This window comes from Ceratotherium simum, chromosome 9 (assembly GCF_057802395.1).
Source record: "Ceratotherium simum simum isolate JZ-2026a chromosome 9, ASM5780239v1, whole genome shotgun sequence".
Taxonomy (NCBI): Eukaryota; Metazoa; Chordata; class Mammalia; order Perissodactyla; family Rhinocerotidae; genus Ceratotherium; species Ceratotherium simum.
This window is the reverse complement of record NC_141908.1, coordinates 82,963,492-82,984,839: the sequence shown is the minus strand read 5'-3', so window position 1 is coordinate 82,984,839 and position 21,348 is coordinate 82,963,492. Positions and strand designations below refer to the sequence as shown.

At 48.4% G+C, this 21,348-nt stretch overlaps 1 long non-coding RNA gene across 1 annotated transcript; it reads left to right on the top strand.

Annotated features, from left to right (window-relative positions):
• Positions 1-10,604: 10,604 nt before the first annotated feature.
• On the top strand, positions 10,605-19,526 carry LOC147916368 (uncharacterized). The gene is made up of 3 exons (XR_015553275.1): positions 10,605-11,165; positions 11,611-11,714; positions 15,754-19,526. It is a non-coding gene; the product is annotated as an uncharacterized LOC147916368 (long non-coding RNA).
• The last annotated feature ends 1,822 nt before the right edge of the window (positions 19,527-21,348 follow it).

Below are 21,348 nucleotides of genomic sequence, written 5' to 3'. Positions count from 1 at the left end.
CACAGGGTGTCTCTAATAGGGACTTTCAGAAATCAAAATAAACATTCAAAAATAAAAATTATTAGATTTTGCCTCATTTGTTCCACCTACTCTTGTTTTCATTTTTCACTTTTTTGAGGAAATATCACAAAGCAAATCCCAGACATAATGACATTTTATGCTCACTGCTTGAGTACGCATCTGAAAAATGATGTTTAGGGGCTGGCCTGCTGGCGTAGCAGTTGGGTTCAAGCACTCCGCTGAGACAGCCTGGGGTTCGCTGGTTCGGATCCAGGCTCGGACCTATGCACCGCTCCTCAAGCCACGCTGTGGTGGCATCCCACATGCAAAGTGGGGCAGGATTGGCATGGATGTCAGCTCAGGGATAATCTTCCTAACCAAAAAAAAAAAAAAAAGATTTTTTTTTTTTTTTTACGTAGTCACAATGCCATTACACACCTACAAAATTAACAATAACTCCTTGTTATCATCTGATGCTTAGTTGCAAATCAAATTTATCTTATTGCCCCAAAAATATTATTTTGTTTAGTTTGTTCAAACAGCAGTTTTTATAAAATAAAAATAAGAACACATGGTGCCCCTCCTGAAGGCCTGATGAATCGTAAGGGGCTGTGGTGCCTCCCTAGCTTCACCTCCACTTTCTCTAGGGTACAGGGTCCCACTTTTTCTTCAGAGGAAGGAAGTCCTGGTGGCCCATCATCAAAGTACCCTTCCACTTGGGGCCCACAGCCCAAGCCAGGCCAGCAGGGATTTGAATCTTGAGGGCAGCTGAGCACGCACTTTGGATTGCAGCCTCTGAAGGGGTTGTCCATTAGCTCCTGCTCCCTTGAAACTGCCTTGAACTCTGTTATTCCAAGGACCTGTTTTTTTAATTAAATTCTATCAACTGTGCAACAAATGGCTTCTCTCTTGGGTTAACCAGAGCTGGCTTCTGACACAACACCTTTCCCACACAATTTCCCCCCTTTCTCCACACATTTGCAATCTCATCCTAACCTGTGCACCCAACAGACACCGCAGCTCAAACATACAAGAGAGCCCTGCCAGGGTGCCAAGGCCACGAGGAAAACTTTTTTAATTGAGAAGAGGTACTTCTTCAGGAGCTTGCTACATAACCAACATGATGACAGTGAAGTTCAGAGGGTGCCAAATAACTGACTAATGGAAATGACCTGCTCAAGAAACAGGGGTGGTTCCTACGGAACTGAGTGGAGAGAGGAGCCTTTATTGGCAGGGGTGGCAGCTGCCCCAGGGCACAGAAGACCCCTCCATTCCCTGGCACCATGCTGAGACCCAAGGCACTGGCTCTTGGGCCAACTCGCTGGTCCCCCTGGGGCAGGTTCCTCAGTTTGTCACTGTATCCCCCACGACGCACTCACCAAAAAGACATTAGAATTCACACGCTCTTTCTTCAGTTCTTCCGCTGGATGAGTATTTCACTTTAAAGTATAAGATATTCATGAAATAAAAGGCACAAAAATCTGTGCGAGGGAAGGGATCTCCAAGAGAGACCTCCCAAATAAAAACCTCTGTCCAGATATGTTCTAGGAAATGCCATTGTTTGCAGTGTGGTTAGTTGGGCACATCACTGATCTTTTTTTTCATCAAATATAAATGACTACTTGATTAAGATTGTTATTTAAAGCAGGCAGGAGAGTAAGATTATCTATCATTATGGTCAAAAGTTTTCAACTTTAATTTCTCCTTAATGAAGCTTCTATCTCAGGCCACAACAGACAGAGATAATGGAAGGATGGAATTCCCTGCTGCGGTGTGCACATCACGTGAGAACAGCCCTCCCAGGGCTCAGCAGCATCATCAGCTGGGAACGTGTTAGAAATGCACGTTCTCTGGTCCCACCTTGACCCTGGGGGTTGTGTTGGAAAAACTCCCCGTCCCCAGGGGATTCTGATGCAGGCTGAAGGCTGACCCACAGGACATAGAGGAGGTAGGCCGGTAATTCAGCCCTCCCTGCCTCCCTTTCAGTCAGCAAACCTTGTTGGAGGCCTCCTGTGTGCCCAGTACCCAGGTAAATGCTGAGAACGCAAAGATGACACACCCAGCCCCTGCCCTCCAGACAGGCAGAGTGAGGAGGGAAAGCACAGGCCACGTTCACCAGTGCTGCTGCTGCAACTCTTAGATTCCTGGCGCCTCTCCCTTGAGTCTGTGACCTCCAAGAGGCTAAGAGGCCTCAGTTTCCCCATTTGCCTTCTCTGTGGGGATAACAGTTATGGGGCTGTTGTGAGATTTAAGTGAAATAATGCATCCCAGGCACTCAGCCTGGGGCCTGTCACGCAGGAAGGAGTAGTAGATGTCAGTCCTGCTACTTTCAGGGGCAGAGGGAGAGCACGAACGAGCACGTGGCCATGCCCACCTGACAGGCAGCTTCCAGGAGAGGTGTTGGAGGTGGGTCTGGAAGGTGAGGCATTCTGGGGAAAGGAAGGATGCAGGCTGGAACCAAGTGGCTGGGGGTCCTGCATGTTCCAGGACACGTTCTAGGGTTTCTCAGGTTCCCCTGCAGCCCCGAGAGCCCCAGCAGCACCCTCATTTTGTTCTGGTCCACCATCCTGCCCCACCCCCCTTTAAGGACCATTTTTGGGGTCAGAATCGCCTTCTACGGCTTGGGGCCCTTCTCAGAGTCTAATACCCCATAGGGCAAATGAGAAATGGGGTTGAAATGGTCCTTCCCCAGCACTGTCCTCTGCACCGCCCTTCAGCCCTCCTGCAGGGGTTTCCGGAGCCTTCCTTCACCACCTCTCCCACTTTCCCCTCAGTTTGCAGAAACACTGATGCTGCTGTGGGGGTGGGCTCCACTCATCCCCCTGCCCAGAGCCGTCCTGGAGGGATTCACCCTCACCTCCCTCCCACCCCCTCCAGGACCCTGGAGTTGTCTGCAGTGAAGTCTATAGTTTTTTTTCCAAAATAATTATTTTCTCCTTTCTTTGTATCATTAATTTAGAAAGCCCAGCACAAACCCCAGAGCTGTGCCCCCTCTGTGGGTCTCTCTCCCACTGTCAGGAACCTGGGCCTCCCGTCCTCCTCCTCCTCTCCTTTTATTTCGGTGGCTCACTGATTGGAAAAGAGCGGCCCTCTCCTTCCCCCCCCAACAATTGTCGATGCCAATTAGTGCATTGTTAGGACACACAATGGCATTACTGTAGCCAGTGGACGGGAGGCCTTTGTGCTTCTCCAGCCGGCCGTGGGGGCAGTCAAGATTCATTTAGAGACTTAAAACACAAGGGCAGGAGAAAAATGCTATCAGAAAAGCCAAAAGAAAAAAGCACAAAAAAAGGGAAAAAAAGAGAAGGTAAAGATGAGGATGAAGGAAAAGAAAGGCGAATGTTGAAAAGAAGAGGAAAGAAAATCTGCTATTGAGAAGGTAGCCTGAACTCATGAAAGGACCCCGTGGCTGCTCCACCACGAAGCCCCTCGGAGCACAAGGGGCCAGGCTGAACAGTCATGAGTGCAGGAACACTGTCCTCACAGGATCCCCCAACTTTTTTATGTTTCCAGGCTTCCCAAATGAAGGGCAGGGGCTCCGGGGGGGAAGGGCCTGCAGCCATTGTCCCCCTCTCCCAGCAGTCTGAGGGGGTCAGCCTTTCCCTCTGACAGAAAAATTGGATTTTATTCTCTAAAGCTTGTAACTAATTACACAAGGTATTTTTCTGTAAGGACGCGACACATGAGTGCGTTTTAGAGTCACTGTTTTGTTTCAAGTACCCTTCGAGTGAACCTCGCCCTTTTTGCAGCCGGGAAGATGCCCCAGAGGTCCAGCCCTTTCATCCAGGCCCGAAGGTTGCAGACTTTTTCTGTCAGCCGAGCTTTTACATCCAGGAAGATTTTTCTGCTCCTAAAATTACTATCCCAGTTTAAACTTGCGACGGACAGACCCAAAGAGCAGCCTTGGCTTCAGAGCTGGTTCCCTAGAGCTTTGTCAGCCTTGTCAGCCGGCTCCTGGACTGCTGGCGCCACCTCCCCCAGCTCCAGCTCCCTCCTCCTCCCATGGACCCCTGAGCAGTCAGGGTTGCACTGGCAGGCTCCCTGGGGTGGAGGAGCCACTCTGACCGGGAGCCTCGGGGGCCCAGGTCCTCCGCGCTCTCCTCCTCCACCTGCCCCACCACACCCTCCAACATCTAGCAAGGGCAGACTCCAAGCCAGACTTGCCGCTGCGCAAGGACATTCGTTTGTAAAATTTTCTTGGAACAATGTGGCCCAACACAGCTGATTCATAACTGTACCTACTTCCATGTTACACGTGTCTTTTATTTTCCTTCAAACGCATTAAATATGCCTCCCTGTTCCCTCCTGTCTCTGGGACAGACCAGACTCCTAATTTTTTTTTACGGATAAGCTATTGGAGACATCCACTGCATGCCAGGTTTAAATGAAATCGCCCCCATCTTAGAAACAGGAAGTCACCTAGGGCTGTCTCACTGTTGCGCCTCCTCTGCTTGTTTCTCCATCTGTGAAGTGGAAGCACAAGATCCCAGGGGCTCTTCCCAGGCTTTGCCTGAGCCGGGAGGAGCAGTGGGGGAGGCACCCAGGCGCTGGAGACCAGTTCTCATCCTCACCCTGCCCACATGTGCCAGCAGGCAGGTGGCTCCAGACTTGGGGAGCCGCGCAGTGCTCACATGTAAAGGGGGTCATTGTGCCCCGAAGACATGTGATGAGGATCAGAAGAGGTGCCCTGTGAGGAGCGAGGGGTCCTGGCACCCCTGTGTGGGCGCTGGATGCACGGGCTTCCTTCCTGGCAGCAGGAGGGCTGCAGGGGCCTGTGGGGTTCCTCTCCCTGCTGTGTGTGGGATTGCTCCCTGCTGTGGGGGCATGCCTCGGCACTCGCTGGCTCCCATAGCCCCACCACCACCCCTCAGAAAAGGGCCCGTCGTGATTCAGTCAGGACATGAAAAGTGATGTCACCAATACCCGAGTCAGGAAATGCAAATCCAAGGGGGTTCTGGGAACGGGGTGACAGCTTCCTTAAGGCTGGGTTTCTAGCGCTGGGGGAGAGAGGGGATGATTTGGCTCCCCCAGATGTGGGCTGGGGAAATGTCTGCCTCCGTGGCCCGCAGGGTACAGTGGGTCCTGAAAGGGCTCTGGCAAGAAGCTTCAGGGCAAGGTCAGCACCTCCACCCTCCCTCCTCCTCAGCCTGTGCTCTGGGCGGGGGGTGGGAACCCAAAGGCTCCAGAACCAGCAGAGAAAGGCACAAGAGACCTCGGAGGGAGGCAGCCCAGCGCGACCACAGCACAGAGACCTGCCGCCTAAAGACGGTGAGTCCAGGAGTTCACGTCCACACCCACACCCCACACCAGCCAGTCCCTGTGCTGTGATCAAGTTCACCACCGGCAGATCCTTCTGGTCCTGTCTCCTCTGTCCTGCTGCCACTCTCCAGTGCTCATCCTCTCTCTAGAGGCTGATTCAGTGGCTTCCTAACCAGCCTTCCCCCTCAGGGCCTCCGGCACGGCCCCAACATAGTCTTTGTCAAACACAAGCCTGGCCTTGCCTCACCCTGGCTCAAGAATCTCTGCTGGGCTTGGTCGACTTCGAGGCAGAGCCCAAGTCCAAGCATGACCCCCAAAGCCCTGGGGACATGGTCATTCTTTCTCTTTAAATTGGGCTCCTGCACCAGGATGGCCTCGAGGGCTGCGGCCTCTACGTGTGCATGGGGCCCCAGGCTTGATTTCAGGCTCAGCCGTTGCCGTCTTGAAATTCTGAATCATTTTTGAATGAGCGGCCCCAGAACTGTGGTGGCTGGTCCTGCCTCCCTTCCTCCCACTTCACAGCCCTCTACACCAGGCCTCTTACAGTTCCCCACAGTTTTTTGCAGTTCATTCTATTCTGAACATTCTCCTGCTGCCACGTCTATTTGCTGAGCTCCTTGTCACCCATCCAAACCCAGCTTACAAGTCCCCTTCTTAGGATCTTCCCTGATCCTCCATCCAAATAATTTATTGCCCTTGGCAAATGTCCACTTGTCAGCTGATTACAGGTTCTGATAATTTATTTCCCACCTTATCTTTTAGGCTCTGAATTCCAAGGCAGCAGAAAGTGTGTCCCACACAGAACCAGGGTTCCGGGTTCAGTGACACTGAGCCAAGTGCTGCGTTTGCTGACAGCATCACTGTTTTCTCTCTCGTGACCACACCAGGGTTCTGCGTGCAGATGGATGGTGACTGAGTCCTCACTCCAGCCTCGCCTGGCCCCTCAGGGCCACCGTGCAGGCCACCGCTGTCTGGGACAGCGAAGTACCTCTGGTGAGTGGTGCGCCTAAGAGTAAGGCCGTCAGGTAGAACTCTCTGTGGCCACACTGTCTACTCGCCCCACGTGCTGCTGAGCGCTGGAAACATCGTAGCTGCTGCTAGTGAGGAACTGACCCTTTCATTTGACTTCATTTTAATTAATTTAAATGTGGCTCGAGCCTCCCACGTTGGACAGCACAGCCTTCCAGGACATCACCGATCCATGCCGTGGGCTGGGGAGCCAGTCTGCTCACAGACCTGGTTGCTTCAGAAAGACCTCCACAAAGATGACAAGCCTTTGAGCACCTCCTGAGGAGAAAGATTTCAATTGCAGGGCAAACAGTCTTTTTTGTCTTCCTCAATTGAAGCCAGCAACCTCTCTCTAACACATTCTGCTGAGGACCACAGTGTGGGGCTCCCTGATGTAGACACACTTGGTCTTACCTGTGAAATGAGGAAAAAAGGCTTCCACACCAGGAGGGAACACCTGTCAGAGTCAAGTGTTTCTACCATGATCCCCACGGGCAATGAGGCATCTGCATTCCTTTCCTCCAAAGGTGACAGAGGACTCCAATTAACGTAATTGTAGTGCTCCACGGCCGTGAGGCCAGGACTATGGTTCCGGGCAGGACACCAGCGGATGCCACTGGGTGCGGAGTTGTTACGACTTGGAGTGAAGCAGGGAGGGAGAGAGGATTCTGTTTTCAAGGCGCATTGTTCCTCGGTGAGGACTTCGGTACCTGACGCAGGAACAGGAGGCGACCTGACAACGATTTCAAAGACAGAGCAGCCAGGTGAGCGGAAATTGCAACAAATCCATCAGGACGGCCCATGCAAATCAAAAGGGAGTAACCCCTCATTTCTTTGTATTTAAAATGATCCACAAACTTGGAGAAAAGAGAAAACACCTATAGGATTTGAATTATAATTCCAAATGCTATTTTAAATTATCATCAAAAGGATAGATTAATTCTCAGGCATCCAAGTAAAATGTGGGTCTTTCCCCTCACCTTTGCTGCCACCGCCCCACCTCAGGTTCCCTGGGGGCACTCCCTATTTTCACAGGCCCCGGAGCAGGCAATTCTGGAAAATTAGCTATACCTAAAACTGGGAAGTTAGGATGAAAAGGAGGTAAATGAGACCTGAAACTATGGGGTTTTTCCCCTTAAAGTTCTGCTGATTGCATTTAAAAACAAGTACACAGCATTCTTTCCAGAAGTATAAAATTCAATTTGAGGGGTTCCTCCTGATCTTTCTTCTCCCGAGAAGCTAGTCATGCTAATTATCCTCAGCCAACTCTAAAGTTACAGAGGCTCTGAAATGGTTGTCCACTAAAAATATACTGAGTCAATATTTGGGTCTAGTGCGGTATTTAAGAGGAGTTGTGTAAAAAAAACGTAAGCCAGCCCCCAGAGGTGTCACTATTTGTCTGGTGTGACAAGGAACAAAGTTTAGGGAGCAATACAAGGACAAATATAAGTCTGATTGAGTAATGGGTTGCAAACTCCCTGTGTGGTCAGTTGGAAAAGGTAGAGATCTCTGTGGCCACAGTCGGAGGCAACGTCACCGACACAGTGAACACAGCCATTCCCAACGGACACAGATTGGAGCCTTCATGCTGGCCCTAGGAGGCTCCTCCAGCCCCAGGGCCCAGCAGCGCCTCAGGGAATCAGTCCCAGGAGGAGGGGCTCAGCCAGTGAAGCTGTGGACCTCGGAGGTTCAAGGACACCCAGTCACTCCAGCCTGCGTCCCCACACCCAACCATGGGGCACCCAGCAAAACCACATGATTCCCTTCCTGCCCCCTCCCACACATATACACAGGCAAAGTCACTCACTCCTGGTCATGGCTCCTGCTAGTAACCCTGATCCAGCGTTGGGGTACAGGGACACAGAACAAGATAATGGTGAGGAAGATTTCAGCGCCTGCCACCAAAGGGACAGGGATGACGGCCCAGCTCCACTATTTACCAGGAGCTGTGTGCCCTTCAGCAAGTGACCTAGCCTTCACAAGCCGTCCACACCCATCAAGCGGGGATGGTAATGGCTCCCTTGCAAGATTAAGATGAAGATTAAATAACAGATGTACAGAGTTCAGCAAATCATTTGGTATATATTGAGCCTTAATAATGGCAGCTGGGGAAGAGGAAGGAAGACTGAGCTGGACCCACCACTCCCTTTCCAGTCTTTTCCTTTCTAATCTGCGAGCTGTTTGATCACTGACTATTCTCATTTTGACAAAGCCCATTGCAGTAAGGTTTCCCTGCAGTGTTTTGCAAATAGCAGAAACTTGAATTATCTACTATTTCCATAGCAATTTGGCTTATTTTTTTTTCTGAGACTGAACAGGTTAACCTTAGGGAAAGAGTGCTGAGAGGCATCAGAAAGAGTTTAACTTAGTTTCTGGATTTGACTGATCACAGTAAGAATGTAAAAAAGAATCACTAATGAAACCATGCACTGTCCCAAAGTCCTTTAGTCATTCAGTGAACATTTATGTTCACTCACCTACCAGGAGGCAGGCCCTATGCTGCTACACATGCTGCCTCTCTGTGAGGTCTTAGTTTGTGATAATAAAAATTCTCATCAATAAATATTCCTTAAATAATCAGAAAGAAAAGGACAAGTGCTTGGATCTGGAATGATGTAGAAACTTGTTTTTAATTTGCCAGGTATATAACAGATAAAGAATATCCAGATTATATAAAGATCATCTAAAATCCCACTAAAAATCATACCAGATGATTGGCAGTTTACAGAAAAGAGAACTTAAATTACCAATAAACACATGAAAGATACAATGGAATATTATGTAGTAGTTAAAAAAAAAAAAAACAGTTAACATAGAATTTCCATATGATCCAGCAATTCCACATCTGCATACACACCCAAAAGAACTGAGAGCAAGGACTCAAACAAATCTTTGCACACCCATGTTCATAGGAGCTTTATTCACAACAGCCAAAAGGTAGAAACAACCCAAGTGTCCATCAACGGATGAACAAATAAACAAAATGTGGTCCATCCACACATATTCAGCCTTAAAAACGAAGGAAATTCTGACGCATGCTACAATGTGGATGAACCTTGAAGACGTGATGCTAAGTGCAATAAGCCAGACACAAGAGGACAAAAACGGTATCATTCCACTCATATGAGGTCCCTAGAGGACTCAAATTCACAGAGACAGAAAGGAGAATGGTGGTTGCCAGGGGCTGGCGGAGGGGGAAGGGGAGCTGGTGCTTCATGGGGACAGAGTTCAGTTGGGGAAGATGAAAAAGTTCTGGAGATGGATGGTGGTGATGGTTTCACAACACTGTAAATGTACTTAAAGTCGCTGACATTACATACACTTAAAAATGGTTAAAGTGGTCAGTTTTATGTACTGGGTATTTAACCACAATAAAAAAAAAGTATTTCCATACTTGGATTCCAAAATAACTATCAATCTTTTTCATCTTTAATTATGCTTAAGGAATATTCTTCCTTCCTCTCTCATCACTGAACTTCTCTAGTGCGCCTTTACTATTAAAAATGCAAAGAAAAAAAGAAAGAAGGAGGTCTAAGATAAATGATTACGTGAAAAAGATCGATTGCAAGGTTGATAAATACACTATTTTCCTATTTATTTTAAGGAAAAGAAATGCTTTGTATGTGTAAAACCACAGACAGAAATGTCTCCATGAAAACCCCCAAACTGGCCACAAAAGCTGCTTCTGAGGCGGAGAATAGGGGTAGATGCAAACTTCCGATTTATCTTTATTGTTGAATAATTTTAAAATAGATCCCTAATTCCCCCAAAACCAGAGGAGGAAGGCTGGGGTCTCCTGCCCAGTGGGTTTGGCAAACCAGGTCGAGGACTGGCCTGTCTGACTTAGTAACATCCTACAGAGTGAAAAACAGGATAACACAGCCCAGGGTATAAGGAGACCATCCAGGCTGCAAGTATTATGAACCGTTGTCTGTAAAAATAAAAGCATATCTGTGAAATCATGAGTTTCAGTTTTTGGTGTGGAAAATCCGCCCAGCACAGTTCTACTCTGAAAGGCCAGGAGGTAACAGCTCAGCCTTGAGCAGACATGTCAGAGTCTAAGTACACATTTCATTGGCGTGATGTGGGCAAACTATTTGACCTCCCCAAGCATCAGTCTCCTCATTTGTAAAATGGGTACGACAAGAATGCAGATTGCGGGGGGGTTGTGAGGATTGTAAAGCGTCTGGTGGGTATTAAACACCCAGTAAATACCATTAACATAAAACAGTGAAGTCTCACTTCTTTAAAAGGGGCCTGGAGGCAGGCCTTTCAAAGAGGGAGCCAAAGCTACTCTGCTGCACGCTGTGGCTGGCGCTTAGGGGGATTTCAGTCAACAGGATCCGGGGCCTTCCCCTGGACCTGTGGTTCTCAGACCTCAGTGGGCATCCAGACTTTCTGAGCAGCTCGTTAAAAATGCAGATTCCCAGAGGACATCCCAGACATTGTGATTCAGTTGGGTTGGAATGTAGCCCTGAAATCTGCATTTTACCTTCAGGGCCATGTAGAGCCACTTAAGAAATCCTGTTCTAGGGGCAACATTTGAAAAGATGAGGCAGAGTTCAAATGTCGTCCCCCCACCCCAAAAATGTTCTTTTCCCTACTCTGTCTTTCCTTCCTTCTCTACGAGAAGATGGCCACTCCTTTTCTTCTCCCCTCCCCAGAGTTTTGGGAAGTACAGTTTCTAGAAAGGATTTCCTTGCGATGTCTTGCCAAAGTCTCAGGAGGACTGTTTTTAAGAGACAAGGGGGCCGGCCCTGTGGCTTAGCAGTTAAGTGTGCGCGCTCCAATGCTGGTGGCCCAGGTTCGGATCCCGGGCGCGCACCGACGCACCGCTTTTCTGGCCATGCTGAGACCGCGTCCCACATACCGCAACTAGAAGGATGTGCAACTATGAGGTACAGCTATCTACTGGGGCTTTGGGGGAAAAAATTAATTAATTAATTAAATTAAAAAAAAAAAAAGAGAGACGAGGGAGGGAGGGAAGTGGAGAGGATGGACAGAAGGAAGGCCGGCTCCTGGAGGCGGTGGGAGGACAAACATTGCGTTTGGCATTTAAACCAAAAAGACTGAAAACCCTTCAATATCCCATGTGACGGGCAGACAGACCTTCCCGTCCTCTGGGACAAAATCCAAAGAGTTTTCCAGTTGGGAGAAATAGCGGAAATGAGAGAGAGAAAAAATGCGCTGAGGGGTGTAGTTTAGAGACGGAGGGGAACTGACAATCTGCCAACCGCAGGACGATGAACAACACAACCTGGAAGTGGGTTCAGGCCCTTTTTCAGTCCCTTTTAAACAAAAAGTCGATAAATAAAAATAAAAACTCACCTAATGCTTTTTCAGGTTTCCTGTCACTCTGCAAACACCAACTAATGAATTCCTCTGCCCGGGCCGGCCCCTCCAGAGGCGGTATCTGCTAAGTAAACCAGAACTACAATGGGCTGAAGGTAAGCAGCTTGTGTGGCAAGCGGCTGCATCAAGTTAATTAATTGCATCACGTCTGCAGTTGATAAAGCAGGTCTAGCGGGTGGCTATTTACAGTCACACAGCGTAGGTGGAAGTTGAAAATTAAAATAGTTGCTTCTCCAAGAGATTTGAGGATTCAGGAACAACCCTTATTAAAACTAGGGCCTCAGATGAAGAGGTGGAGTTGAACAGAGACACCTGAGGAGTTGGGGCTGGCCAAGCAGAGAAGAGCTTGCCTGTTAAAGTCCTGCTAAGGCAGCAGTTAACCTGGATTTTTAATTCAAAAGACAATAAAGACGCACCAATACAGGGCTTGTGAACGACATTCAAGAGAATCCATTGTCTCACTCCACACCCAGAGGCCATCCAGCTCCCACCCTCCCGTCACACCAACACGCCCCTCTTCCAGTGTGCTTAATCATTTTTTAACTGTTTATTATAGAAAATTTCAAACAGCTGTGAACCCCCACCCAGCCTCAACAGCCAACTCGTGGTGAATCCTGTTGCATCTTACTCAGAGGTTCTCAAACCTGAGTGCGTCAGAATCACCTGGGGGCTGGTTAAAACACAGACTGTGGGCCCTCCCCTCAGAGTTTCTGATTCAGCAGATCTGAGCTGGGACCTGAGAATCTGCATCTCCAGCTCCCAGGTGTTGCTGGTCTGCTGGTCAGGCAACCACACTGGGAACCACCGCTCTACACCCATTCATGATTTCCTTCTGGCATTTTTATTAAAGCCAGTCTCGGACAGCATATCGTTTCCTCTGAAATATTCATGATAATTCATTAATATCATCAAATATCTAGTAAGTACTCAAATTTCCAAATGCCTCAAATGTCATAATTTTTTTAGTTTATTTTAATCAGGATCCAAATAAGGTGCACATATTGTGATTGCATGATATGTCTGTAAGTCTCTCTTAATCTTTAATCATTTACCCTCCTTCAACTCTTTTATTTCCTTGCAATTAACGTGTTGAAGCCCCTTCTTATTTCTTAAGTGGTAGAGGATCGCGGTATAAGGTCCCAGCTGCACGCTTGGCTCCTCTCCAAGCCTTGTGACCTTGCCCAGTGAGTAAACCTCTCTCAGCACAGGGGGACTGGTAAATGTCTAACAACCAGCTCTTAGGGAAAAAAACACAAGCCCTGATTTGTACATTTGCCAGTTTCTGTGGTGTAAATACCCCCACCACGGCGGATTTCAAGCTACCAACATGATCTTACAAAATGGAGAGTGCGATAGACACAATGTTACAACAGATACAGTACTGTGGACACAACCTCCGAGGCACGGAATCTAGGGAAACGTAAAACACAATTAGGAAGTGATGAATTTTGAGTATTTATTACCTTTGTTTTTAATATAATTTACTTAATTATAAGTTTATGTATTTAATTGTTAATAATGGCCGAGTTTAACCACTAGCTTGCCAAATTCCTAAAAGTTTAACAGTCAGCGCTGGCTCCCACACACAGCTGTCTCTAAGTCTCCTCTTTCTCCCCTGTGAAATGGGAGGCACACTAGCAACAGCGCTTAGTGGTGAGCATGAAAGAAGACGGTGCGTGTGAGCACACAGCGAGGATTCAGTCCACGTCCTTGGTCAAGTGGACATCAGATAGAGAGTTACTCGCTCCCCCTGGCTGGGCAGGGAAAGCAGCCATGTGGGGGCTATACCAGATCACCCCACACAGGGGAGATTTTTCAGAATTCCCGGGGAAGAAGCAGCCAGAAGGGTGAGCGTGGCTGCCTAGGCTCTGGAATTGGCTCCTAGGCCTGGCTTGATCACCACGCAGTTCCGACTGCGTGTAAGAATGCAGTTCAGGCGAGCCCGCTCCACCCCTCTGCTTTACACAGAGGCCACTTACACTGTTTGCTAAAATCAAGACACTTCTTTTGAGGTAGATCAGGTTACTGGGCAAGGTGATTATTGTTTCTAATGGTCTGCAAACAGGTTTTCAACTGTTAACCCCTCAGCCTCTGGGGACACTGGGACAAGCCAGACCAAGCAGAGGCAAACTCAAGCAACAGGAGCCTGGGGTTGAGAGATATGAAAAGAATAAGGCTGGATTTAGGAGGTCCTGTGCTGGTGAACAAGTTGAAGCTCGACTCTAAGCTGAGGGCTCAGCACCCACATGAGTGACTCCCTCCTGGTGGCCTCAGATTCCTACCAGGCCTGAGTTTAGGTTGGGGCTGGAGGACTCATAGGCTGGCAAATATCATCCACAGAATAAGTAAACAAAAGAAGCAAGATCCAGTGGCACTCAATCCTTCATGCCTGTCAGGCTGAGTTCTCAGGCCACCCCTGCCCATCAGTGTGAGCTTGGGCAGGTTACTGAACTTCTCTGAGCCTTAGTTTCCTCCTCTATACAATGAGAATGACAATGGTTTCCACTCTGTAGCGTTGTGGGATGGATTACAGATAATGCATGTGGACACTTAGCAAAATAGCTGGCTCATGATAAGTACATAATTGATAGTAGCTGCTGTTATTATTTTAGCGCACGTAGATACTGTCATAGCTAATAAAATGCAAATCCATTTAAAGACATTACATTTAATTAATAGTAGCTTTTCCTTTCCATGTATTTTCTCATTCAATAGATAGTAACAGAGTCATAGGGAATGTCTTTGGTGATCTAGCCTGTGAGAGGTCAGCGCTTTCTCCACACACCTCAGGAGGGCTCAAGCCCATGAAGGTGACGCATTGTGCACAGTTGAAATGGAAAAAAGGCAATGAGAATGAAACAGCTTCACCTTAGATGTCAAGAAGAGAGAGGCAGGGATGAGGAGACAAGCCCCTGGGAAGAGAAGGGTGGGAGGATGTAGCTCCCTTAAGAGGAAAACCATTCAGAAAAATATGGTGTCACCCAAGCATTCTGTTATCCCTTAGTGGTAGCCACAAAATCTCCCTCAGCAGTCAAACATGGAAAAACAACCAATATTTGACATGCAAACAGGAACTGGTTGATGCTCAGAAATGTGGTTGCAAGAAATGAAAAGCCTTCTGTTAGCTCTCCGAGTGGTCCTGGAGCAGATTATGGCCGGTGGATGGGGGAGCCCGTTATGTGGACGTCTTCCCCTAGGAAGAGTCTCTGGAAGGTTATTGCATGAAATAATGAACAGCGGTTAGCTCAGAGGTATGACATTTGGATGTAGGAAAATAATAATTTTTGCTTACTTCGTTACTTCTGTATAAAGTTTTGCAACAGTCATGTACTACCTTTTTTTCTATTTTTGAAATTTAGATACAATTTACAGCATTGAAGCGCACAGCTCCTAAGTATACAGATTGAGCAGTCGAACAAATGCACACACCCATGTAATCCACACCCCCATCAAGATATAGAATATTTTCATCACCCCAAAAAGTCCCCTCATGCTCCTTCCCAGCTAATCCTTTCCCCACAAACTCCTCCCATCCCCCATCCTTCCAGTCCCTGCAAGCAGACACTGATCTGATTTCCTGTTTTGCCTGTTCAAGAACTTCATATAGGGGGGCCGGCCCCGTGGCGTAGCGGTTAAGTGCTCGTGCTCCACTGCTGGTGGCCCAGGTTCGGATCCTGGGCGTGCACCAATGCACTGCTTGTCAGGCCATGCTGTGGCGGCGTCCCATATAAAGTGGAGGAAGATGAGCACAGATGTTAACCCAGGGCCAGTCTTCCTCAGCAAAAAGAGGAGGATTGGCAACAGACGTTAGCTCAGGGCTGATCTTCCTCACACGCTCACACAACAAAAACAACTTCATATAAGCAGAATCATACAGTAGGTACTCTTGTGTCTGGCTTCTTGCATTCAGCATAATGTCTGTGAAATTCATCCATGTTGTTACATTTACCCATAATTTGTTCCTTTTTGTTGATGAGTAATATTCCTTGCACAGACCTTCCACAGTTTATGTAGTCATCTGTCGTTGGACACCTGGGCTGTTTTCAGTTTTTGATTATTATGAATAAAGATGCAAAAAAATTCATGTCCACGCCTTGAGGGCATATGGCTTCTCTCTCTCTGGCAAATATCTAGGAGCGGAATTGCTGGATTCAAGTTGCCGGTTGTCTGCACTCCTACTCAGGGCTTCATGATCCACTGCCAGGACGAAATGGAGTTGGGGCAAACAGGTCCGGCTGGAATGAGGAGGACTTGGCATTTTAGAGCAGCAGATGCCGTGGACTGTGGTTTGGAAGACCTCAGCCTCAAACCAGCTCTTTGTCTTTGGGCAAATCAGTCACTTGGGGTCCCAGCTTCCTCATCTGGAGAAGAGGAGCCCTAATGCTCTGGAGAGGGAACGCAGCAGCAGAGGTTTCCCAGCAGACATACCCAGAAGAATGTGGGTGGGCCATTATCGGACCTCCTCCCTGCCTGTGAGGTGGGGAAAGGGGGCCAGCATCCCGGTCACTGAGCAAGAGAGAGGAAGAGACGCTGTGGTCACGGCGTCTGGACGCAGGGCGGGAGGAGCAGGTGACTGGTCTGGATCCGGAAAGTAGCTCTGCATAGTAACAGCTCACATTGACTGGCCGGTCCCCTGTCTTCGGCACTGTCCCTCCTTCCTCCACTTCTAGCGGGATGGGGATCCAGGCCCCGAGTCACCAGCTGATTACACCTAAACTCGCCGGTGGGTGAGTGCTCTGTGAGAGAACGGGAGGTACAGGGATGCATTTAGCTCTCATCGGGGGGCTTCGCTGAGGAGACCTCAGCCCTGGACGCTGGGTGGAGAGCAGCAGAGCAGAGGCTGTGAAAGGTTCCCTGGGGTCGCGGTCACCATCCCTGTGGCCCCACAGTCACTGCTGCATACGTTTTGTCTTCCTTGCTGCCTAGAGGTCATTAGTGTCTCTTCAGGTACCCTGTAAATAGTAAGGGTCTGCTGACTGTTGAATAAATGAACAAACCGTCCTTCTGTGGCCTCAAGCTGGGAGAAAAGAGGCTGAGGCAACACTTGGCGGCCATGCAGGAGGCGGCATCTCCTGAGTGACCTCATGCTGGGGTCATTATTTCCAGAGAGTTGGATTTTCCTGCTGCCAATTCCAATGTAAGTCTCAAACTTCCAAGCCTCTTCCATGAAACTTTTCCTTCTGTTTACAGGCAGGAATGTTTTCCCTCTGTGTCCCTGCCTCTGGCAAGATTTGAAACATGGTCAGGGCAGAAAACTACATGCTCAAAGCAGAACGGGGGAGAAAAAGAGAGAAGAATGTGAGCATTATTATTTGACAAAATTTTCCCCTCCTGGCCAGTGGAGGGTCTGTGGTTCTGATTACAATAATTTTGCCTGGATCTCTGAGCTCTTATTTTATTCAAATGACTTCTTTTTGTTTTTCTTTCCTTGCTCCGAAGGCAGGGCCTTGGGAGGGAGATGGTTTGGCAGCTGTGAGAAGCACAGGAGCAGGAGGGAAGTAGAGACTCTGGACTTGAATATAAGGCAAAGGCCGAACGGTAGAGCTGTGTCCACTTCTTCACAAATGCTGCAGAATCCCCTCTGATGTGGCTCCTGAGGAGCAGAAACACCACCGACCTTCACGTTGTTTCAAAAAATAAAAATCAATGTAACCTGGAAAGTAAGCTTAGGACCTTTAGATTCGAGTCCCAGCCCCACGCTAACCGCGGCAGCTGGGACAAGCTCCTCACCTAGGCACCTCAGGAGCATGTGCAAACCAGCAAGACAATCAAGTCAGAGGAGTTCGTCGTCACAAGTTACAGTGAGAGGTGCTGAGGCCTAGGTCAGGGGACTCTGAAATCAGTTACTTCCAGGCTCTTCCAGCCCCATCTCTCACTATCCTTCTTCTCAGTTCCCCAGCCAAATGGAACAGCCCTGCAGCCAAATGCACAGTGATTTCCCACTGGGCTCCTGGGGTTACCTGGTCTGGAAGGCTCTGCCCTCAGCCCTGAAGACTCACATGCTTCCTTGCCAGGCCATGGAGCTCCAGGATGAACAGGGGGTGGACGTGAGTGGAGCAGGCCTGGGGTGGAACGCTGGCCCCACTCACTAACGGGCAGATGTGGATTTGGGCGAGTTACCTAATCTCACACTTCCTGTGTGTAAAATAGGGCCAGTATTACCTTCCTTGGAGGGTTCTTGTGAGGAATAAATTAGATAGTCCGCATTTAGCATAATGCTAGCACATAATAGGTGCTCAAATAAATATTTGCGTGAATAACAGTACAGAATGGTCCAGGGATTCTGGGGAGCTGTGAAGTGTTAGATATGATCAGAAAAGGATCTGAGATCACAGCTCTGTGAACTTAGAAACCCTGTCCCCCTCCTTCCCCTGACAGGGCACCTGGCACATAGTTGGCCCTTGATCAATGCTTGTCCTGTGGACGGCCATGGATGGCAAGCTAGAAAGTCTGGTGATTATTTTGTCCTTTCACTCAAACTGACCCCTATTAAGTGCCGATTATGTGCCAGGTACTATGGCAGCCTGTGGGGGAGGAAGCAGCCAGACCCTGCCTTCCAGAGGGCTATAGAAAAGCCAGGTTTTAGGACCGAGTTGGTGGTGGGGAGGAGGATTGGATGAACTAGAGAAGAGGGAGGATGTAGGGCGGGAGGTCAGCTGGAGCCAGGCAGGTGTGAGTGTGACCAGAGCTGCTGGTTTGAAGGACAGGCCAGGGGAGAACTCTCAGGCAATGGAGGAACAGGGAAGATCTCAAGATAAATTCAGGTTTTCATAGTCAGATTTCCATCCCTGGACTTGGCCTTGGAGAGTGGAACCTCATTTGCCACAGTGGGGACGGATTGGCCTGGGGAGAAAGCCTCCTCTTTCCAGAAGGGCAGCTGGTTTGGCGTCAGAGACCTCTGCAGATGGGACTCCAGAATCCCGGGACCCTGTCGGGTCTGAAGAGTAGGGGTTTTCCCAGTCCCCCCGGGGAGCAGCACCTCTAACTACGCCCCACCTTTAACCAGAAATCTGCCAACTTCAGGGGAGACTGGGGCTCACCTGGGCCTTCAGATGTAGAGAACAACTTCCCAGAGTTACACAAATGCCCCAGCCCGAGACCCGGGGCCTGGGGACTCTCTGAGAGGATAGGGACTGGGCTGAGCTCGAAGTTTAACTGAACACTGATAAAGCCCCTTCACTGCCAACCCAGGTGTTTCGACTTGTCTCCTCCAGGTGCAGTTCATTGTTCCCACTTCAATCCGTATTATTTCTCTCTTTCTCTTTCAGTGCTGTGAGATTCTTATTTATCCACTCATGTAACAGTTATCCATTGAGTGCCAGCATGCTGGAATACCCAGAAAACTTACTATTCACAGTCATCACAGCCTTTGACTCAGCAATTCAACCCCCAAGAATTTATTCTAGACATATTCACCCGCAGGTGCCAACACTTATATATAAAAGGACAATCCCTGAACTACTTTAAATAACAATTCAAAATTAGGAAAATACAAATATCCACCAATAGGGCACTGATAACATAGATTATGATAAATTGAAACAATGGAATACTGTGTCCAAAAAAGGGCTGATCTTTATGGAATGATAAGGAAAGATGGCCAAGAAAGATTATTCGGTGAAAAAAGCACGTATATTATACTATTTATGTTTTTTTAATATATGTAATTATGTGCATACAAAGTCCGTCTAGATTCTGCCACTGAGCTGTCCAGCACGGCAGTCTACCAGCCGCACGTGGCTGCTGAACGCCTGCAGCGTGGCTGGTCCAAATTGAGATGTGCTGCAAGTACATCTTGCAGCAGCGAGTTTCAGACTTAGTATGAAAACAAGAATGTAAAATGTTTCAATAATTGTTTATTTTGATTACATGTTGAAATGACAAGATTTTGGATATATTGGGTTAAATAAAACATTATTGAAATTGATTTTACTTTTTAAAAAACTGTTTTTTAGTCTATCTATAAGAAAATGTAAAATTACATATACGATTCACATTGTGCTTCTACTGAACAGCAAGCACTATTCTAGATGAGGAGCCGGTGAACCACGGTCCCAGGGCCAAATCAGGTCGCAGCCTGTTTTTGTAGACAGTGTTGTTGGCACACAACCACGCCCGTTTGTGTAGGCGTCCTCCATGGCTACTTCCCTGCTGTAAGGACAAAGTTGAGTAGTTGTGACAGAGACCCGATGGCCGCAAAGCCCAAAATATTTACTAGTTGGCCCTTTACAGAAAGGGGCCTTAGAGTGGCCCCAACTCCTATTCCAGAGGAATCGATGGAAAGCACAATCTACAAAGATTATCTTTAGAGACTGAGATGAAGGCAGATTTTTAGTCTCCCCGCCCCATAAGAATGTACTATTTTTGTCAGCAGGGGAGAAAACAATTAAAAGAACTTTAAAAACTTGCCTTCAAGGGGTGCACATTCTAGAGAGGTCAGGCAAGTGAACACTAGAGTGGAGGAGAAGCACAAGTGAGACGTGGGAGACAATGATAACAACAGCCAGTGATTACAGGAGGCCTGCCAGGTGGTGGCTGCCATGTGCAAAGTGATGCTTTCTACATTTTATTTCATTTTATCACAGCATCCTCATTTTACAGTTGAGGACATTGAAGCCTGGAGCCATAAGCAACTTGCTCAAGAAATAAGTCCAAGCTCTGAACCACACTAGACTCTGCTGTGGAGAAGTGACCTGTCAGATCAAGGAAGATTTACCACGGCTCTCCCCGCCTCTGTTTCCCTAACCAGCACTTCTGTCTATTTTCCTATGATAGGGCCTGAGGAAGGCAGTGTGGGATGTACTAAATGCCTTTAAGAATCTTTTCCTTATAAGCACTAACCTGCTTATAAAATACCACAACTATTCAGAAGCAAAAAAGTGACTTCCCTGTTCTGCACCCTCCTTCCCGGTGTCCCGTGTGTCCCAGGCTTCACCCTGAAACATGCAGAGGTGTTCAGAGGGGCAGTGCGTGACGGGCCTATCAGGAGACCGCTGTCCTCTCACGGGAGAGCACCCACAGCTACCTGATTCTGTAACAGCTGCATGCTATTTTAGTGGCCCACTTTTTGATGAAAACATTGGTTAAAGTTCTGATTGAATACTGGAAAAGTAACTTTTAAGAAGTACTTTTACCCTTCAGTCTGGTCCTCGACTCGCACGTCCTTGCACAACCAGCAGCTTCACACCTGTGAGACCCAAGCTCATCGTGGCCGGCGGGGAATGTCAGAGCCGCGTGCAGGCAGGGCGGGCTGAGGAACAACGCCTTAGTGACTGCCTCTCTTTTTCTACTTTTCCGGCCACTGACCTAGCCTGGGCCTCTTCACCTCGTCCCTGGTCTCCTGTCGAGGTCTCCAGGAGTCTCCTGACCTCAGACCCCTTTGCTACAGCCCACTTGGCATAGGGTGGCCTGATTACACTCTCCAACACACTGCTTTGTGCATGTTGCCCCTGGCTCCAACACCTGAACAAAATTCCAGATCTCTTCCTGGCATCCCAGGTCCTCCTCAGTGTTGCCCAACTACATTCTGGTCTTCTCACGATGGCCCTCTAAGCCAGTCTCCCCGTCTCCAGCTAACATGGTCCTCTTTTGTGTGTGTGTGTGTGTGTGTGTGTGAGGAAGATCAGCCCTGAGCTAACATCCATGCTAATCCTCCTCTTTTTGCTGAGGAAGACCGGCTCTGAGCTAACATCTATTGCCAATCCTCCTCCTTTTTTCCCCCAAAGCCCC